The sequence below is a fragment of the Exserohilum turcica genome, assembly GCF_000359705.1.
Source record: "Exserohilum turcica Et28A unplaced genomic scaffold SETTUscaffold_21, whole genome shotgun sequence".
Taxonomy (NCBI): Eukaryota; Fungi; Ascomycota; class Dothideomycetes; order Pleosporales; family Pleosporaceae; genus Exserohilum; species Exserohilum turcicum.
In genome coordinates this window covers 631,401-638,401 of record NW_007360037.1, presented here as the reverse complement: position 1 = coordinate 638,401, position 7,001 = coordinate 631,401, and positions in this window count along the sequence as shown.

Sequence of the window (7,001 nt, the reverse complement as noted above, 5' to 3'; positions counted from 1 at the left end):
CGGCGCTCGCTTGCCTGCGGCGCTCGCTTGCCACATACGTTAGTTCATCTCTTACACAGATTGATACTAGTTATTCTATCTTAGTATAGAATTAATTGTTTATTCTTTTAGTTAAATCCTATAACTCTTTTCTACATAGCACTTTGCAAACAATCACACAGACTACCGCTTTAGTCTACTCGCCCTAACCTAGACTAAGACTAGAGAAGTATAGCCAACCCCCGTGTAACACTTTGACCACTACCAAGTCTTTGTGGAAGGATTAACTAATAGTATACCTAATTAAGATTCACAATGTCTTATAATCACTCTTAATCCTAGGCTAGTGCCGGCGGACTAGTACAAGGTCCTGGACCAGTGCCCCAACTAGCATTCAACGACGAGATGCTGACCCCAAGTAACGACGAAGATAAGGACAAAGACGCACAAAACCTACGAGAGTTGCGGAATCTTAGGCGACAGGCCACGATCACGCAGCAGCAGATAGCTAGCATGCAGGATATAATTAATTAGCTTTTAAGTCAGCTAATGGCCACCCTAAATAAGAAGAGATCCCTCACGAAGCCTAAGATAGCGGCACCTAAGAAGTTCAACAGAACCTATACCAAACTATGGACATTCCTTACTAACATTAACTTATACTGCGAGTACAACGGAGTACTAACAGACTAGGATAAGATCCTTGTAACAAGTACCTACATAAAAGGCAGGGCGGCCAAATAGATAGAACCCTATGTCAAGGACTTCCTGAAGGACGCAGACAACCTAGGAACCAAAAGCGAAACCTAAGGAATATTTAGAAACTGAGATAACTTCAAGAAGGAGATGGGACGAATCTTTAGGGAAATAGATAAAAAGAACCAAGCAGAGAAGGCAATTACTTGCTTAAAGCAGACTAAGTTAGTCTTAGCATATACGGCAGAGTTTAAACAGCTACAGGCAAGAATTAATTAGGATAATGCTGCGCTGCGAACTATGTTTAAGAGCGGTCTAAAGGAAAATGTTAAAGATAGTCTTGTACACCATAAAAAGCTAGAAACGCTTTATGCTCTAATAGAGCTAGCCACGCGAATTAACTATAGGCTGTAGGAAAGATACAAGCAAAGGAAACGCTTATTCTAGCCTACGCCAGCAAACACGAGGAAGCAACGTCATAGTAAAGACAAGGATAGCGACACTATTATAATAGGCAAGGTGCAAGAAAACAAGAGCTAGAACACCTAAAGAAAGGGCTAGGACAGTCTTTCTAAGGAAGAACGCTAAAGGTGTTACAACAACAAAGCATATCTCTAATGTAGCAAACAAGGACACTTTGCTAGAGACTATTCTAACGAAGTTAAGCAAGGTCAAATCAAGATTAGGATAATTAGGTACAGAACACCCTACCTACGGGACATAGAACCTAACAACACGCTTAGCGACCTAAACTTGTATAAGGAGGCACGACAGGAGTTAGACAAGGCCTTTAAGATAATACAAGAAGCTATAGGTCTAAAGGACTTTAAGTGGGATAACCTACTACCAACAGACTATAGGGTTAAAGGGGCCGAAGTACAGCGCCGCCTAAGAAACCGACTATGCTAGATGTGTGGAGACGCCACATACTAGGCTAATAATTGCGCTCTTAAAGACCAAATTATTATCATAGGACCAAACTCTGAAGAGATTGGATATTAAGCAGTTCACAAGCAACCCAGCTTTAGAGACCTAGAAGCCAAGGTCAAGAGAAACAAACCTCACACGTTCAAGGAACAGATAGAGCAACATAAGCACCTACATTAAGTCGACTATAAGGCACAGTGTAACTACCACCTAAGGAAACGCAAAGAAACTAGGGACAATAAGGACAATTGCTGCTATACGCAATTATAGTACAATAAGTGTTAAGTAGATAGATGCCACATACACTAACAAAAAAAGCAGCAAGCACACTAGGAGCTATGTTGGTTCTAGTGCAAGGAGAACTACGAGTACTATAAGAAGCAACGACGAAATGCTTAAAAGGTAGACGACTTCTACTATAGCATAATAACAGCGCAAGAATACATAGCAAAGAATTGTCGCATGCACTAACGGGAAACACTAAAGGTAACAACAACACGGATGCAAGCTATATTAGCTGCGACAGCGGGACTAGTTCCCCACGAGTATATGCATTAGTCCTTTTGCTATAACTATGCATGCTAGGCGCATTTTAATGCTAAAATAGACAATAGGTACTTCTCTAAGAGAAAGGGAAGACAGTTAAAAAACTAGGACGCTACTAGGGATAGAGTCACGCTGGTGTAGGTAGTCTAAAAACGACCTATGTAGGAGTTAAGAGCGTAGGGACGCAGGATCTTAGACTCTAAGCGATAGTCCTCGTGAATAGACATCGTGTGACAGCGACTATAGACAGTGGTGCTGCACGAACCATGATCTCACCCAGGGTGGTGGAGATGCATGAGATACCCTATCGGACCAAGAAGGTGCTAATGCGAGCGGTATTAGCCGATGATAGCCCAATCGCGTACAGGAACGGCATGATAAGACTAGAGACTAAGCTAGTGCCAATAGATTTGGCAGGGACGGAAAGTCAAGAGATAATTAATATCATAGATCTTGGTAAGAAAGACATGTTAATAGGCTACGACTAGTTGTTGAAGTACAATCTAGCTATTAATTAGTGGAAACGAATAATACTTAGAAGAGAACCTATGCACAAGGTTGCTAGAGTACAAAAAGAGTTAAACCCGATTATCTAGAGCTCACCTAAGGACGAGAGGATAGGTACAATCTCACCACATAAGATCGCGAGAATCTATGTAAAGGACCCTTAGAAAGTAGGAGTTATTTAGTTAAAACGGGTCGCGACTACAAAAGAAGGACTAGTACTATAGTTGGCGATACTAATAGAATACTAGACGAACGAGTTTAAAGAACTATTTAAGGAAAATAAAGCAACAGACCTAGCAGAACACCAGGACTAGGATCATGAGATCGTCCTTGAAGATAGAGCTAAGTTAAGCCTAGGAGGAATATACCCTATATCACCTAAGCACAACGCTAAGTTGCAGGATTACCTCTAGAAGAATTTAAAAAAGGGATTTATTAGACTAGGACATGGCCTAATAGCCTCTCTAATTCTGTTTGTAAAGAAGCCGAACGGGAAGTGGCGACTATATGTTGACTACCAACGGTTGAACGCGGTCACGGTAAAGAACTGATATCCCTTACCACTTATAGGAGAGCTCATGGATTGACTCTAGGGAGCTAAGTGGTTTACAAAAGTCGACGTACGGGAAGGGTTTTACCGTATTTAAATTAAGAAAGGACATAAGTAGAAGATGGCCTTTAAGACAAAGTATGGACTGTATAAGTACACAGTTATGCTATTCGGACTAACGAATGCGCCAGCAACGTTTTAGTTGGTGATTAATAAGGCACTCTACGAATACTTAGGAATCTTTGTTACAGCCTACCTAGACGATGTATTAGTATACACCAATAGTACGCTAGAAGAACATGTTAAACATGTCAAGAAGGTACTGCAGAAGCTTAAGGAGTACAAGTTATACTTATAGTCTAGCAAGTGCGAATTCTATACGAAGGAAACTAAGTACCTAGGCTTTATTATCTTAATAGAAGGTGTTAAGATAAATCTAAAGAAGATCTAGACTATACAAGAATAGCCAACCCCTAAGATAGTTAAAGACGTGCAATCCTTCCTAGGATTTGCGAACTTTTACTAAAAGTTTATTAGAAACTACTTCTAGATTGCTACCCCTCTTATAGAGATTATAAAAAAAGAAGTTAGGTTTAAATAGACTTAAGACTGCTAGGAAGCGTTTAAGACGCTTAAGCAGGCATTCTTGGAGGCGCCCGTACTAGAAATGTACGACCTAAGACGAGAGACGCGAGTCAAGACCAACGCGTTAGATTATGCACTTGGAGCTATATTGTCACAGCAGTGCCTAAACAAGAAATAGAGACTAGTGTTCTACTATTCACGGAAGTTCTTAGGAGCAGAACTAAATTACAATATTCACGATAAGGAACTACTAGGAGTAGTTAATGCCTTTAAACAGTAGGAGGTGTATTTGTTAGGCTTGCCCCACATAATTAAAGTGTTTTCTAATTACTAGAATTTAACGAGTTTCATAACAACAAAGAAACTTAACTAACGACAAGTCTAATAGGCTAAGATGCTAGCTTAGTTCAACTTTAAGATCACCTACTAAGCTAGATCGCTTAACGGGGCAGCAGATGCCCTAAGCCGTAGATCAGATCTACGAGAAGATGATCATAAGGAACCGCACGATGCAGTATTTAAGCAGATGCCCTAAGCCGTAGATCAGATCTACGAGAAGATGATCATAAGGAACCGCACGATGCAGTATTTAAGCAGATGCCCAATAGCAGCTTAAGATATAACCAGCCGGAACTAGCTAAGGTAGCCAAGGTAGCCGCGCAGGTAGAAACCCTACAGCAGCAATAGCAGCAGAGAGCAGCCAGCTGGCAATTCGAGCCTGACGCCGAAGGCTCCAATGAATTGCTACAGGACGAACGAGAGTACCGAGATATGGTTTCGAAGGATCGAACATATGTACCTCCACATATAAGATTAAGTCTTATTAAAGAACTACACAAGTCCCTAAAGTACAGACATGTAGGAATAGAAGAAATAGTTAGAAGACTAGCAAAGGTGTTTGCTATACCACGCTTGCGAGCGAAGGTGTAGGATACCTTAGGCAACTATTTAGCCTACTATTGCAATAAGCCTAAAAGACATAAGCCTTATAGCCTATTATAGCCCTTATAGCCACTAACACAACTATAGACTAGTGTCACGATAGACTTTATAGTAAAGCTCCCAGTATTGTTAGAACCTAGGTCTAACTGACTTTGTAACACAATACTAGTAATCGTAGATTGATTAACTAAGGCAGCAAAGTTTGTGCCAATAAAAGAGGCTATTACGGCAGACGAATGCGCGTACGAAGTAACTAAGGCACTAGTATTAGAGCACAGGGTGCCTAAAGAATTTATAACAGACCAAGATAAGCTATTTACGTCCAAGTATTAGGACACATTCCTAGCAAAATTGGGAGTCAAGAAGAAGCTATTAACTAGCTTCTATCCCAAGACAGACGGCCAGACGGAACGAACGAACCAGACTTTAGAGCAGTACCTAAGGATGTACGCCAACAAGCTGCAGGACAACTAGGTTAAACTTCTGCTAATAGCACAATTAGCCTACAATAGCTTAAAGTCCGCTACAATAAAGAAGTCACCGCACTACGCAAACTACAGGTATAAGCTAGTTGCTTATTAAGACCCTAAAGATATTAAGAGTATTGCAGTAGGCACAGACAATAAAGCACAACTAATGCAAGAATTGCATGCAGAACTAAGCAAGAGTATTGCTTAACAGAACCTCACAATAGCACGAGCTACGAATAAGCAAAGGATTAAAGGACTAACCTTTAAGAAGGGAGACAAAGTTTTCTTGTTAAGACAAAACCTAAAAACTAAACGACTATGCAGAAAATTAGACAACCTCTAAGTAGGACCATTTAAGATCCTAGAGGAAGTTAGGAAAGTAAATTACAAGTTAAAACTCCTACTAGGCATGCGAATCCACCCTATCTTTTATAAGAAACTACTAGAAAGAGCACCTTTAGACGCCAAGCTAGCAATAGATATAGAGCTCAAAGACAATAAGTACAAGGTCAAGGAAGTTAAGGACCTGCGGAAAATTAGTAGTTAGTGGAAGTACTTAGTCAAGTAGCAAGGATGGCCTAAGAGCTATAACACTTAGGAACCTAAAGGAAACCTAACGAACTGCAAGTCACTAGTACGTAAGTACTATTAGAAGCATCTACAGAAGCGAGAACTAGATTCTTGTAGGAAAGGAAGAAGTCAAGGGATAAAGGATTAAAAGAAGAAGAATTAGCCTATAACTAGCCTAGGTTAGTCGACTATGCGGGTAGCGAAGGTCCGGCTGATGGAAGGTCCGTACCAGGGGCAGAACTCCCCTCGACTTTCTCTTTCGCACGATCCTGGAACTTAAGGACGGCAAGATCGCGACGAGCGAAGGAACGCTCTCGGGACTTCACCTCTAAAAGCGCCACCTCTTGCTAGGACAACTGCGCATCTAGCTGAGCGCGCTGAGCCCTTAAACGAGCGACCTCAAGCTCCTTCTACTCGCGCTCCTGTTGCACTTTCTCCCACTCTTCCTTAGAAACAAACAAACTGCACTTAGCTTTTATAGAAATACAACTAGCGCAACGCCTAGTAGTAGTGTCTACAAAACAACGAAGGTTCTTCTCTTTACAACAAGAACAGCGATAAATGGTTATCTCGTTCCCCTGCTCTATTACACGATCAGCACAGGAATAACGCTCTTCGTTCGACTTTTAAGCGCGAACACGGGCATAGAAGGACAGGACCTTAGGCATGGTTAGAAAAGCTGGAGAAAAGGGACGGATATAATAGCCTAGGGCCTACTAACCTTATATGCAGCCAGCGCTTTAACACGCGGCACAGCAAAACAATATTCTAGGGTATTAGGACGATACGCCTAAGAGAGGGGATAATGTTACTCGTAACAAGAAGTATTCTCTCCTTGACGCAGGATGATAGGGTTAGGGGCCAACCACGTCCACGTCAGAAGGTAATAGCTATCGCGGGGCTTGGAGTCACGTGATGTGCCATCCCGCCAAGACAGGACATCCCGCCAAGATGGGGATGGCAGCAGGACATGGGATGGCAGGACCTAAGGCAATGGGTATAAGAATGGGTTGGATTTCATTATTACACTCGTTGTGGTCAACTTTAGAATAGTTCATCTCTTACACAGATTGATACTAGTTATTCTATCTTAGTATAGAATTAATTGTTTATTCTTTTAGTTAAATCCTATAACTCTTTTCTACATAGCACTTCGCAAACAATCACACGGACTACCGCTTTAGTCTACTCTGTAACGGCGCAGGTAAGGCAGGTCGGATCTGTTTCGG